The sequence below is a fragment of the Scleropages formosus genome, chromosome 10 (assembly GCF_900964775.1).
Source record: "Scleropages formosus chromosome 10, fSclFor1.1, whole genome shotgun sequence".
In the NCBI taxonomy this organism is placed as follows: domain Eukaryota; kingdom Metazoa; phylum Chordata; class Actinopteri; order Osteoglossiformes; family Osteoglossidae; genus Scleropages; species Scleropages formosus.
Window position 1 is genome coordinate 31,134,370 of NC_041815.1, and position 14,525 is coordinate 31,148,894.

Genomic DNA, 14,525 nt, shown 5'->3' on the forward strand with positions numbered 1-14,525 from the left:
CGTCCCGTCCTGGGTGTGTCCCCTCCCCCTCTGGCCTTACGCCCTGTGTTGCCGGGTAGGCTCCGGTTCCCCGCGACCCCGTTTGGGACAAGCGGTTCTGAAAATGTGTGTGTGTGTGTGTGTGTGTGTGTATACAAATTTACATACATACATGTTTGTTTATATATATATATATATATATATATGTATATATATATATATATGTATATACAGGTATATACACACACACACACACACACACACTGATCAGCCACAACATTAAAACCACTGGCAGGTGAAGTAAATAACACTGATTATCTCATTACAATGGGGCCTGTCAAGGGGTGGACAGCAAGTGAACAGTCAGTTCTTGAATTTGTAAAATGGACAAGCGTAAGGATCTGAGCAACTTTGACAAGAGCCAAATTGTGATGGCTGGACGCTGGGTCAGAGCATCTCCTAAACAGCAGGTCTTGTGGGCTGTTCCTGGTATGCAGTGGTCAGTACCGACCAAAAGTGGTCCAAGGAAGTAAAACCGGGGAAGTGGCGACAGGCTCATGGGTGCCCAAGGCTCACTGATATGCGTGGGGAGCGAAGCCTAGCCCGTCTGGTCTGTTCCCACAGAAGAGCTTCTGTAGCACAAATTGCTGACAACCTTAATGTTGGACATGATAGGTGTCAACACACACGGCATCACAGCTTCCTGCATTCGGGACTGCGTAGTTGCAGACCAGTCAGAGAGCCAATGCTGCTGCCGCTGCCAAAAGTGCCTCCAATGGGCATGTGAGCATCAGAACTGCGCCAAGGAGGAATGGAAGAAGGTGGCCTGGTCTGGTGAATCATGTTTTCTCTTAGATCATGTGGACAGCTGGGTACATGTGTGTCGTTTACCTGGGGCAGAGATGGCAGCAGGGTGCACTATGGGAAGAAGGCAAGTCGGCAGAGGCAGTGTTACACTCTGGACAATGTTCTGCTGGGAAACCTTGGGTCCTAGCATTCATTTACATTTAATCACTTAGCAGACACTTTTGTCCAAAGCAACTTAGAACAGATACTAGGTACTGTTACTAGCCCACACACCTTATTCACCAAGGTGACTACATTGGTAGATGTACTACTACTTACAACGGGTTACTCATCCATGCATCAGTGAAACACTCACTCCATGACACTCACACACTATGGGGGAACCTGATAGCATGTCTTTGCACTGTGGGAGGAAACCGGAGCACCCGGAGGAAACCCATGCAGACACAGGGAGAACGTGTAAACTCCACGCAGACTGAGCGGGGGTCGAACTCACGTCCTCTCACACCACCCAGGCGCTGTGAGACAGCAGCGCTACTTGATGTGTCACTGTGCTGCCCCCGTGGGTTTTGCTTTGATACATACCACCTACCTAAAGATTGTTGCAGACCACGTGGTTCTAACACGTTTGTCAGCGTGATGGGCTTTTGCCATCTTGGAATACTGGGAAATTGTGTGGAAGTAGTGTTTGAACCCTTGTGTGCACCTGGTCCCCTGCTCACCTGAAATACCTTAATACTAATTAATTACACAGTCACACTCAGCAGTGATGAATGTCAGGTGCTGACACTGGTCTCACTGGCCTGCCTCAGTCTTTTCAATCCTTTGGGCTCCAGGGGAGGGGGAGGGAGTGGGAGTGGGAGTGGGAGTGGGAGTGGGGGGTGGGGGGTCACTGCTAGACCCTTAAGGAAAGCACTTAACCTCAGAGTTCTTCACAGCCACATCCAGAATGTGTGTGTGTGTGCGCGCGCCATGGTATCGTGAGCTCATATCAGCTCAGCTAGCACAGTCACACCCTTTACGTATTTCCATGTCATCATAATTTCTCCATCCATCCATCCATCTTCCTCCGTTTATCCGGGACCGGGTCGCGGGGGCAGTAGTCTGAGCAGAGCCCCCCAGACTTCCCTCTCCCCGCACACCTCCTCCAGCTCCTCTGGGGGAACCCCAAGGCGTTCCCAGGCCAGCCGGGAGACGTAGTCTCTCCAACGTGTCCTGGGTCTGCCTTGGGGCCTCCTCCCAGTGGAACATGCCTGGAACACCTCCCCAGGGAGGCGTCCAGGAGGCATCCGGAACAGATGCCCGAGCCACCTCAACTGGCTCCTCTCGATGCGGAGGAGCAGCGGCTCTACTCCGAGCTCCTCCCGGGTGACTGAGCTCCTCACCCTATCCCTAAGGGTGCGCCCAGCCACCCTGCGGAGGAATCTCATTTCTGCCGCTTGTATCCGCGATCTCATTCTTTCGGTCATGACCCAGAGTTCATGACCATAGGTGAGGGTAGGAACGTAGATCGACTGGTGAATTGAGAGCTTCGCCTTACGACTCAGCTCCCTCTTCACCACAACAGACCGGTACAATGACCGCATTACTGCGGACGCCGCAGCGATCCGTCCGTCAACCTGCCGCTCCATTTTTCCCTCACTCGTGAACAAGACCCCGAGATACTTAAACTCCTCCACTTGAGGGAGCAGCTCCCCCCTAACCCGGAGGGGGCAATCCACCTTTTTCCGACTGAGAACCATGGCCTCGAATTTGGAGATGCTGATTCTCATCCCCGCTGCTTCGCACTCGGCTGCAAACCTCTCCAGTGCACGCTGCAAGTCTTGATTCGATGAAGCCAACAGGACCACATCGTCCGCAAAAAGCAGAGACGAGATCCTGCGGCCACCAAAACAGACAGCCTCCGTTCCCTGGCTGCGCCTAGAAATTCTGTCCATGAAGATAATGAACAGAATTGGTGAGAAAGGGCAGCCCTGGCGGAGTCCAACATGCACCAGGAACAGGTCTGACTTACTGCCGGCAATGCGAACCAAGCTCCTGCTCCGGTCATACAGGGAACGAACAGCCCGTAGCAACGAGCCCCGAACCCCATAATCCCGAAGTACCCCCCACAGGATGCCACGAGGGACACGGTCGACTGCCTTCTCCAGGTCCACAAAACACATATGGACTGGTTGGGCAAACTCCCACGAACCCTCCAGCACCCTAGTGAGGGTATAGAGCTGGTCCAGTGTTCCACGGCCAGGGTGAAAACCGCATTGCTCCTCCTGAATCCGAGGTTCGACTATCGGTCGGATTCTCCTTTCCAGTACCCTGGCATAGACTTTCCCAGGGAGGCTAAGGAGTGTGATCCCCCTGTAGTTGGAACACAATCTCCGGTCCCCCTTCTTAAAAAGAGGGACCACCACCCCGGTCTGCCAGTCCAGAGGCACCGTTCCCAAGCTCCACGCAATGCTGCAGAGGCGTGTCAGCCAAGACAGCCCCACAGCATCCAGAGACTTGAGAAACTTGGGGCGGATCTCATCCACCCCCGGAGCCTTGCCACCGAGGAGTTTTTTGACTACCTCAGCAACTTCAGCCAGGGTAATGGACGAGTCCCCCTCCAAGTCCCCAGCCTCAGCTTCCTCTACGGAAGGCGTGTCGGAGGGATTGAGGAGATCCTCAAAGTACTCCTTCCACCGCCTGAGGACATCCTCAGTTGAGGTCAGCAGCGCACCACTTCCACTGTAAACAGTGTTGGCGGAACACCGCTTCCCCCTTCTGAGTCGCCGGACGGTTTGCCAGAATCTCTTTGAGGCCAACTGAAAGTCTTCCTCCATGGCCTCACCGAACTCCTCCCAGGCCCGAGTTTTTGCCACGGCGACTGCCAGAGCCGCGTTCCATCTGGCCCGCTGGTACCCGTCAGCTGCTTCAGGAGTCCCATGAGCCAGCCAGACCCGATAGAACTCCTTCTTCAGCTTGACAGCATCCCTTACCTCTGGTGTCCACCACCGTGTTTGGGGATTGCCGCCGCGACAGGCACCGGAGACTTTATGGCCGCAGCTCCGAACCGCCGCCCCGACAATGGAGGTGTGGAACATAGTCCATTCGGACTCAATGTCCCCAGTCTCCTTCGGGACCTGGTTGAAACTCTGTCGGAGGTGGGAGTTGAAGACCTCTCTGACAGGGGCCTCCGCCAAACGTTCCCAACAGACCCTCACTATACGTTTGGGCCTGCCAGGTCTGTCCAGCTTTTTCCCCTGCCATCGAATTCAACTCACCACCAGGTGGTGATCAGTTGACAGCTCAGCCCCTCTCTTCACCCGAGTGTCCAAGACATATGGCCGAAGATCAGAAGAAACGACTACAAAGTCGATCATCGACCTCCGACCTAGGGTGTCCTGGTGCCAAGTGCACTGATGGACACCCTTATGCATGAACATGGTGTTCGTTATGGACAAACCGTGACTAGCACAGAAATCCAATAACAACTCACCGCTCGGGTTCAGATCAGGGAGGCCGTTCCTCCCAATCACGCCCCTCCAGGTGTCACTGTCGCTGCCCACGTGGGCGTTAAAGTCCCCCAGTAGAACGACAGAGTCCTCAGTGGGAGCGCTTCCCAGCACGCCCCCCAGGGACTCTAAAAAGGCCGGGTACTCTGCACTGCCGCTAGGCACATAAGCACAAACGACAGTGAGACGCTGTTCCCTGACCTGAAGGCGTAGGGAGACGACCCTCTCGTTCACCGGGGTAGACTCCAACACATGGCGGATAAACTGGGGGGCTATTAATAAGCCCACTAAGCCCACACCCGCCCGCTGCCTCTCACCCTGGGAAACGCCAGAATAGTGGAGAGTCCACCCCTGGTCGAGAAGAGTGATTCCAGAACCCAAGCTGTGAGTGGAAGTGAGCCCGACTATATCTAGACGGTATCTCTCAACCTCCTGCACCAGCTCAGGCTCCTTCCCCGCCAGTGAGGTGACATTCCAAGTACCAAAAGCCAGAGTTGGCGCCCGAGGTTTGGGTCGGCCGGGCACTCGGCCCCGACCACTGCCCAAATCACAACGCACCTGCCCCTTACGGCCTCTCCGGCAGGTGGTGAGCCCACCGAAGAGCGGCTCCACGTCTTGGCTTCGGGCTAAGCCCGGCCAGGCCCCGTGGGGATAGACCTGGCCACCAGGCGCTCGTATGCGAGCCCCTCCCCCAGGCCTGGCTCCAGGGTGGGGCCCCGGTGACCCCATACCCGGCGGGGTAAACAAGAGCCTTGATTTTATAGTCATAAGGAGGTTGAACCGCGCTTTGTCTCGTCTGTCACCCAGGACCTGTTTGCCATGGGAGACCCTACCAGGGGCATATAGCCCCAGGCAGTATAGCTCCTGAGGTCATTCAGGCACTCAAACCCCTCCACCACGTTAAGGTGGCGGTTCGCGGAGGGGATCATAATTTCTTTACTAATCATATTTTGAAAGCCTTCTTTTTTGGCAAAAAGAATGAATCTGCACACTTGATATATTTTTTAAGTAGGTGACAAACCACTGTTACCACCGGGCTGGCAGTGATACTACAGGCTGACTGGTTCCTTAATTACCTCTGTGTGTGTGTGTGTGTGTGTGTGTGTGTGTGTGTGTGTGTGTGTGTGTGTGTGTGTGTGTGTGTGTGTGTGTGTGAGAGAGAGAGAGAGAGAGAAAGAACTCAACACTTCAGGAGTTACTTACAGAGGAGATATGAAAGTGCATTTTGTGAAAAGGTTAATCTTGTCAAGCTGCAGTGGAGCCTAGTAATCCTAAAGCAATCAGACACACACACACACACGATGAAAGTGTTACTAGTAGAAGTGTTTCAATGTTAACTTTTATTAGTTGTCCTTTTTTTATTTCTCTGTGTGTGTGCTTGCGTGTGTGTGTGTCCGTCCATAGATATTTTTGCAAACAATACTCCCTCCGTGTTCCTCGTCACTTTGGAGCTCCTTCTGGACGTGTCCTGCAAAGTGGACGTGTCCCCAGTGAAGCAGATGGACACAGAGGACGGTAGAGATGTTCTCCTTTCGTCGTCCTACTGTCTCCGTGGCACAAAGGAGAGGAGAGGAGGAGGAAGCGGAGCAGCGTAAGCACAGTCGTCCTGCTCCTTCAGAGAGCAACTTGACTGTTTCTTGTCTCTGTGGTCCCGGTCGTTCACGCTGCGGTCGCACGGGGAGCTCACCGACATCTCAGACGCGGCCACTTCTCCCCTTTTATTATTGTTATTGTTATTATCAATGTTGTATATCAACTTCTCTGACACTTTTCTCCAAGGTGACTCACCATGTTTGCTTTGTAAGCTGAGCTCAGTACAGTGATTTACCCAGTTGTACTGCAATTTCCTTTTGTCACATCCTGCGTCACTTCAGCTTAAGTCCCTTTGGAGGAGCATGACGGCAGGAGGGGAGATTTGAACCCACATTCTGTGACTGGAAGGAAACAGCTGCAGCCACTACTGCCCCTTCATCTCCAGGGACCCGTGTGCCCCCTGGCTTCTCATTGGCTGAATCGGTGGGGGTGGGGGGTGGGAATGGACCAGAACCCCTCCCCTCCACAGCACCCCGAGCTCCAGCAAGACCCAGGATTGAGTTGCGCTCCAGCACCATATTGCAGGCGCATAAACTCTGGGTTTTCTGTTAATACCGATGAAACTGCAGGGACCAGAACATAAACAAGCAACGTAACGCAGAGCGCAGCGCCAGTGGGGCTCAAACACGGTAAAAGAGATCCTTTCGCTGCCCTCCCACTGCTTTATGCTCACACACCTGTCACTCAAGGGTTGTGGGAGGAGTCAGAGGGTCGGCCGCCACCCGCTGCCCCACAGGCCCTAAATGCATCTGCGTGGGGATGAGCTGCGAAGAAAGACGCTTGTGGTCGTCTGCTGGTCCTGGCTATGAGGGGTACCACCGAAAGACACACACACACACACAGAAATCTGACTTTAACCCATGAGCTCTCGCTTGGAATTGCTAGGAAAGAGCAATTATTTCAGCACCAGGTGGGAAAAGTGAGGTATTTATTGACACGTTACAGTGCAACAGACAAACTTTCATTGTGGTGCTTGTTAAAAACGATGTAAATATTGGTAGGCGAACAGTGTGCGTCGGCTCCCTGCTCCAGAGAGTAAACAAAGAGCAGTCGAGTCTCGTCACCAAACAAATTGCTCTACTGCTAATTGTGACAAATGAAGGGATTCAAACCACAAACAAACATAACGGTGTGATCAATAGCTCCTGGGTCACACACTTGTGTCTTCATGAGCTGCATTTCCAATGTGTGTGAGCCATAAAGCTCCCCCCCCCCCTCCCCGTAAACACTGGTAAAGGGGTAAAAGCAGATCTGCTGTGTGGTAACTTACCATGTTTTCATAGCCCTGTAGAAAGGTACACACACACACCAGGGCGGGTAACTGGATGGTTATTGATTACTGAATTAATTGTTTACTTTTCATGCAGCGCTGCTCTTCCTCCAAGCTCTGAGGTCTGAGTTACTTACACTGATTTACCCATTTATACTGCAGGGTAATTTTCACAGTTTCAGTGCAGAGTCATTACCTCGACCAAGGGTACTGCAGCAGGGGTGGGATTGGAACCCATGTCCTTTCATTGTGAGATCCCTGCTCTAACCCTAACCTGGAGGCTGGGTGGAGAAGGGCAGTACGATTTAGAGCGCTCGGTCCAGCATGGATCTGGCAGCACAAGTGCGTGTGTGCGTGTGCGTGTGCATGTTCGTGTGTGTGCGTGTGTGCGTGTGTGCGTGTGTGCGTGTATGCGTGTATGAGCGAGCGCATGATCCCCATGTTCCCGGGTCTCCAGCTCCGTTTTCCTTTTCTCTCTAAAGCTCAAGCTCCGTGTTCTGCATCCTCCTTTGAAAGGGTTTAATGACACATTAATTGGACTTTGAAGTTTCCTGCGATATTTTCTGGACGACAAACCTCCTTTTATCTGGAGAGGTTTGTCTTACATATAATGAGACGAGTGTTTGCTGTAAACAGCAACGTGTTTGGATATGCAAATGTGTCCTCCTTTCGTTCCCCCGCCTCCCTCCTCCCTGCTGCTCATTGGCCGGACAGAGGAGGCGGAGCCGCCTGTTTATACAGAGATACGCGGTGAGCAAACAGGCGTGACAAGCCCTGTGTGTGACTTGGCCTGGTCGCACGGGGTGCGTGTTTTCGCGTGTGTGTGCGTGTGTGTGTGCGTGCCTGGCTCAGTGATGTCCAGGCCTCGTCGCCCTGTTCCTCCAGCTGCTGGAACCCACTTGCTGTCTCAGAGTGGAATGTGACTTGATGCTGAAACCCAGACGATTTGACGGGGGCAGATCCTGGCTCCGATTCCAAGGAGACCCTCTAACCACTGCGCCACCTGCTGCTCCTGTGCAGAAAAGCAGACAGCATCTTTCCAGGGACTCAGTGTCAGTGAGAAGACCTGAGCAGTCAGCTACCCCTCTCTCTCTCTCTCTCTCTCTCTCTCTCACACACACACACACACACACACACACACACACACACACACACTGCAGCCACTCGGTTTATTTAAGAACACACACTACACACATGGTCATTGTCACATTCCTCCTCTCGGGTCCAACGGCAGGTCCAGAGTCTGTCTTGGAAAGGCAGCAGGAGGCAGGCAGCGCCATGGACGGCGCGTCGCCGTCGCTCCAAACTCCGCTTTCATCTGTAACGAACCTGAAAGCAGATGTGCGGCGCTCAGCAGCGCCCATCAACTGTATCACGCGTACTCTCGATAAGCGGTAATATTCGAGACGCACTGCGTGTCCCGCACTCTCTTTGCTGGGTACGTTGTGTGAAAACATCACATGTAGCTGCAGTGAATAAGAAGATGCTGAAAGACCTTTAACAATTTCATTCTTTGAGCTGCGTTAAAATTTAAAGTGACTCAAAATAAAGGTGGAATAAAGTAAAGAAGGTTGATCGTTGTCCGATTGGTCTCAGAAACAATAATTCCTCATATTGCTTTCGATCGCTGACACCCGGGAGCATCGCGCACGAGCTGTAAACACCGTGCAAAGGAGCTGAATGGAAGCGGTTCCGTGGCCCTGTGTCCGTCTGTGCTCTTTACTGCCCCCTAATGGCCGGACACAGAAGCGCAACTGAGAAAAACAATTGGAAACAAAAAATAAGCAAACAGTAAAGTGTTCTTTGAAAATCCCTCTTGAGCGTTTCTGGTTTCCCGATGATACAGCTCTGTTTCTTTTCTATTTTTCAGAGATTTAGAGTAAAACTGCAGTAACAACTGAACACGGTTTCTGAGTGCGATTCAGGGCGACGTCCTGCATGAGGACCAGAGGCCACGTGTCTCCAAACGTCTCGCACGGCAGCCACGTTGAGGTGTGTTTTTGCCGTCCACATGGAGGCGTCATGGTTGATGTGCTGTTTCAGATGCTGCTGTTTTTGTCCTTCCAAAACGGGGGGGGGGGGGGACCTTCGGCTGACCTCGGGTGACCTCCCCAGCTGGGGTCCTGGGAGCGCCCTGTGTGTTGGGTGACCGTTGGGTGACCCTTGGGTGAGGTCACCTGTCACTGGGAGCAGAGCGCAGGATCGCGGCTCGGTTCCTGCAGCGACTGCGACACGTCGATAAAAACAAGTAAATAGTCGTGAAAACAGAATGAAGCGAAACGAAGAGGTTTCCACACGTAGAAAAATATTTTTGTCGCTTCCTTTGAACTCGGACTGTTTGCGACTCGCCGGTCACTCTGTCGTCTTTACTGGGAGAGAGAGGGCCGACAGCGTGTGAGCGAAGGGCGAGCGAGGGGGGGTTTCTTTGACACTGATGTCCCACGTTAGGAAGTGCCAGTGCAGCCCCTCCGACTCCCCTCCTCACATCAATGAACAAACTCATTTCAATATTTCGGGGCTCACGGGTGCAGCGAGGTGCATTCCGGCACTTTCCGGCACTTTCGGGCCCTCTGTCCTTCTCCTCTGCTCAGGAAGTGACATGTTCTTGAGCTACATACTGAACCTCTGCTGGCAGTTAGGGTTAGGATTAGGGTTAGGACTTGGGTTAGCGTTACGGTCGGGGTTAGGGTTAGCTACGGTCACTCGTCACCGTGACGGTTCGCTCAGGGGAAACGCGTGACGGTGTTGTGGTACCGGACCCTCAGTCCGGCTGTTATCCAAACACTTCTGAAGAAAATAACTCCATTTCTCTGTTTAAATTGAGGAAAACGATTCGTAGGGAAAAAGTCGGTGAAATTCAGGGTTTGCAGTGTAATGACTGGGCTTTTCGCCGAACCGCATTTAATTTTAATGCCCATTTCAGGTTTGCGCGGCGTCGGCCCCCGGCGGCCTGCGGAACGTTCATGCCGAAGGTTCGCGGGGGGGCGTCCGGCTTTCTTCGGCTATTCGTAGACGAAGCTGAAGGCGAAGGAGGAGTGTTGAGGCGTCGCTATGCGGTTAGCAGGAGAGCGAATGGAGCAGCAAAAACACGGTACACGTGGTGCCCGACCGCGGCGCGACCGCGTATTTCCGATTAGTCACGGTCAAAGGCCTCGGCGTCGAGCTTTGAACGTCCTCGTATCGGACGGTGGAATCGGGTCAATCGGCAGCAAACCGGAGCAGGGAAGATCCTGGGAGCATCGCGGAGCATAATTGGTGCGTTCCAGAGCGGACCCCCCCGGGTTCCGAGCCGCTTCTCTCCTTCTTTGTGCTTTTTTTCAAACTCCAAACAAGAGGAAAACAATTGGAACAAAACTGCTTGAGGACGCAGAGCGAGAGAAAGCAAGAGAGAAAGAAAGAAGGTTCCCGTCGGGTCTTTTTTACACCAAATCGGAGAAAATTGATGTAAATTCAGCGACGATGATAACGAGGTGGGCAGGAAGGGGGGGGCAGCGGGGGGGGATTCGGGGAGTGATGCTGGAGCTGAGACAGGATGCTGACGGTGATGGAGGACGAAGCACTGACTGCCCCCCCCGTCCCCGTCGTGGTCACTCCCCCTAGTGGACGGTGGCACACGACCTTCTCCCACGAAGGCTCCTCTCCGCCGCTATGTGTGTGTGTGTGTGTGTGTGTGTGTGTGTGTGTGTGTGTGTGTGTGTGTGTGTCGCCCCGAGGGGCCGAGCTGCGGGTTCGACTCATTGCCTGTTATGTCTCTTCATTTGGCGCAGAGCTGACGTGAAGCGTGAGGGACACACTGGACCCGGTTCCATTTCCTCCAGACAGCTCAAACAGGGAGGGGGGGTTCAGTCACAGTGCAGACTCACTTTATTTCCCAGTGACACACACACACACACACACACACACACACACACAGAGGCTGGCAGTGACGGTGTTCCTTATTCCCTAAATCTGTGCTGTTCGCTGGAGACACATCGGACCCCCAAGACCATGATGGTGGTGGGGGTCGGGGGGGATCGGGACCCGGGGACGAGCTGAGTAATGCGGTCGGGACACTCTGTGTGCTGGCGCTTCATCAGTTGCATGTGAAACGCTGCTCAGTACATCACCAGATAACCGTCGTGTTGGAGGTGTGAGCGGAGCCCACGGTTCGAGGACACGCGGCGCCGACCTGCTGACGTCACGGTGACCTTCGCACCCGCTGCCGGCGCCAGAGGGACGTGTGGACACGGCGCGGCCGTGTGGTGAAACGCTGCAAAAATCTGGAGCGGTTTTGAACAGTTCTAAAAATGAACTGTGCCCATTTCATGCCACGGTAAACGCGGTAATATCTACTGTGCTGACTGGATGGAGAGGATAAAGAAAGAACAGTTTAAGTGCAATAACAGAGTAAAGACCGACTGTGGGCTCGTCCTGCATGTGCGTGATGTGTGTCTCCTCATTTAGGGAAGGAGGTGTAGCATCAGCTGTCAGGGGCTGCAAAGGTGGACGATATTATAATAATAATAATAATAAAAAGCGATCCATTCCATGTTTTTCTTCATTATTTCGCTGACATTTTTCTTCAAGGCCACATTTACTGTGAGGTTTGAACACAGATACATACTCTGATTTACCCATTTGGACAGCAGGGTAAACTTTACTGTGCCGACTGAGGGTGAGGGTCGTGTCCAGAGAACCACAGCTGGAAATGGGATTTGAACCCAGGCATTTTGATTCAAAGATGGCAGCACTAACCATTGTGGCACCTGTTGACCCCCCGTGTCAGTGGCTGCTCTCTTTCTGCACCTCCCTGCCCCTCTGTTTGTCACTGTGGCAGTTGTGTGTGTGTGTGTGTGTGTGTGTGTGTGTGTGTGTGTGTGTGTGTGTGTGTGTGTGTGTGTGTGTGTGTGTGTCCACACCACTTGGCCCGTCTCAGTGCCTGATGGCTTCAATCTGTGTCCCACTGCGAAATTAACCTTGAAGAGACACTAAAGTGTCCCACGGGTGACATCTCCTCCGTGCTCTAATCTAGCACCACGACTCCTCCGCACCGTTTCGGTCGCCTCAATTTTCGGTCGCCTCCCGGTGATCTACGGCACTGCGGTCGTTCCATTTCCTTCTGCTGCTTCTCCCTTAAACATACGTGCTTAAGATGCATAGAGGTGTAAATTGCGGGGACGGGCGCGGTAAAGCTCGGGCCCGACCTTGTTATTGATGGTCTCCGACGGCCGGCGGATCGGCAGAGCGCCGCGCTCCGACGGGGCCCGACCCCGCAGGGACCCGCTGCCCCCGTGGTCTAACGCTCGCCAGCGACCCTGAAGGCTGAAGGAGCAGCTGGACCTGCTTTGGTTTCTGCACATTTAAATTGAGGGTTTAAAAAGTGCATATTCTCACGCAGTAAAGGGATGCGGTGGCGCCGCCGCTCTCGGCTCCTTTTTTAACCCTTCAGGGTGCAGTTCGGGGGCACCTTTTGGCTCCAGGCCCTCACACTACGAGTCGAGGTCTCGAACCGAAGGCCGCGGCACCGCCGGGCCGCCCACCTCGCCGTCTCCGGACGATTCCTCGCGCTTTTCGTCATTCCCGCCGTTGCGAGGCGCAGCCGAGGAGCGGAGGCCCAGGGGAGACGGGCCGGGACACAGCGTCCCTGCGGACCCCTGACCGCCAGGGTCGCCCTGCCTCGTTATGGCGCCCGTTACCGGAACCGCTGCTCAGAGTTCACCGCAGCGGCGGAAGGGGAATGAAAGGAAACACAATGTGACGAAGTGAAAGGAAGCTGCGTTGGAGGAGCCTTTTAGGGGAATTAGTCAGGCAGCCCCCCCCCACCCCCACCCCCACCCCCACTCCCGCTCCCACCCCGGTTTTACACAGAATGCAAATAACTGCCCCCCCCGAGCCGCTGTTAATTACCTGCTCCTTCTTCCCCTTCATGCTTTAGGGTGACGTGTAATTTGACTTGCGAGAGTCTCTATCTCACCTGTGCTAATCTTTAAAAATCGCTCCTATCTTGTTTGTCAATGAAGTGCCCCCCCCCCCGCCCACAGACGTCTTCATCCGAGACGCCGTTTTGTTTGACACACTTGACTGATGCCTTATTAGAGTCATTCTTCACATGTCAACGCGACGCCTTTAGAATTCAATCATGGTGCGCAGGGTTCGCCATCTGTGTTTGGGGGGCCGGGGGGGTGCCGGGGGTGGGGTGGCTTGCGGGGGTGACACTAGATCTCGACAAACAGCAGTCCGGTTAATATCAAGTGTCTCCATGAGCTCTAACTGTACTGTTTATTTGTGGGCCGAGCGAAGCCTCCTAATGTGTCAGTAGCGTGTGCCTGGTGCCCCTGGTGCCCGTCGCCGGGTGCCCCGCCCTCCCGTTTGCCATCGCCAAGGGGGGGGGGGACACACTCCCTCCTCGCCATCGCGTGTCGCCGAACTGCCCGCGTCTTCGCCGATTCTCCGGAAAGCAGGAGCAAAGCACGCCGCGGGTGCGGGTTCGAGTGCCGCTCCGGAGCCACGTCCGCTAGGGCCACGTCCAGGGCTCAGAAGACCCCCGAGCGCCGCCGTCCGCATGCGCAGAGCTGTCGCTTGGGCGCTACGTTCTCATCCGTCTTCGCTAAGCGCAGCGGCAACGGCCGCTCTCCAGTCAGACACGGCGACGTCGGGCCTCCATTTGTCACGCATCTCCGTGGAAAGGGCCGCTCGTCCTCCGAGATGTTCGCTTTTTATTAACCCACAGTCTGTTTGCATTTAAATGAGCAAATTCTTCCGTCTTCCTCGTTTCGGAGGCTGCGGAGATGGCTGCGTTTGCGCCGCTCCGGGTTCCAGAAGCTACACGCACACACAATGAATCAAACGGAGGAACATCTGTCACACACAACCGTCACGACTGCCTCCCTAACAAGACTGCCATGCAGATCTTCGAAAGCCGCCTTTCTTTGTCACACTTGTTTCGTTTCCCGCACACACACACACACACACACACACGTGCAGTTAGTCAGTGAACTCAAGTGCGACGTCTCCCTTCCACATTCCACTCCACTCATCTTCCCGGCCGACCGTCTGGCTCCTTAACCCGTGTGCCCCCTGGTGGCACCGCGCACGTGATGCTCTGTGTTCTCGCTGCCCGAGTGTGTCGTCAATCCCTGCTTTTCTTCGTTGTTGTTTATTTATCTGCCACTTTCCCCCAAAGCACTTAGAGCTTTACTCTGATTTGCACAGCTGAGTGACTTTACTCTCGCCGTTCAGGGTAAATATTGTACTTTGCCCGAGGAAGCTAGAGCAGGAGGTGGGACTCGAACCCAAGATACACACTGCAGTTTGAGGCCCCCCCGGTGGCTGCGCAAAGCCTCGCAGCATTTAGCAGCAGCACTGGCGCTCGCTGCTCCGGCGCTTCACCCCATTCGCATATTCTC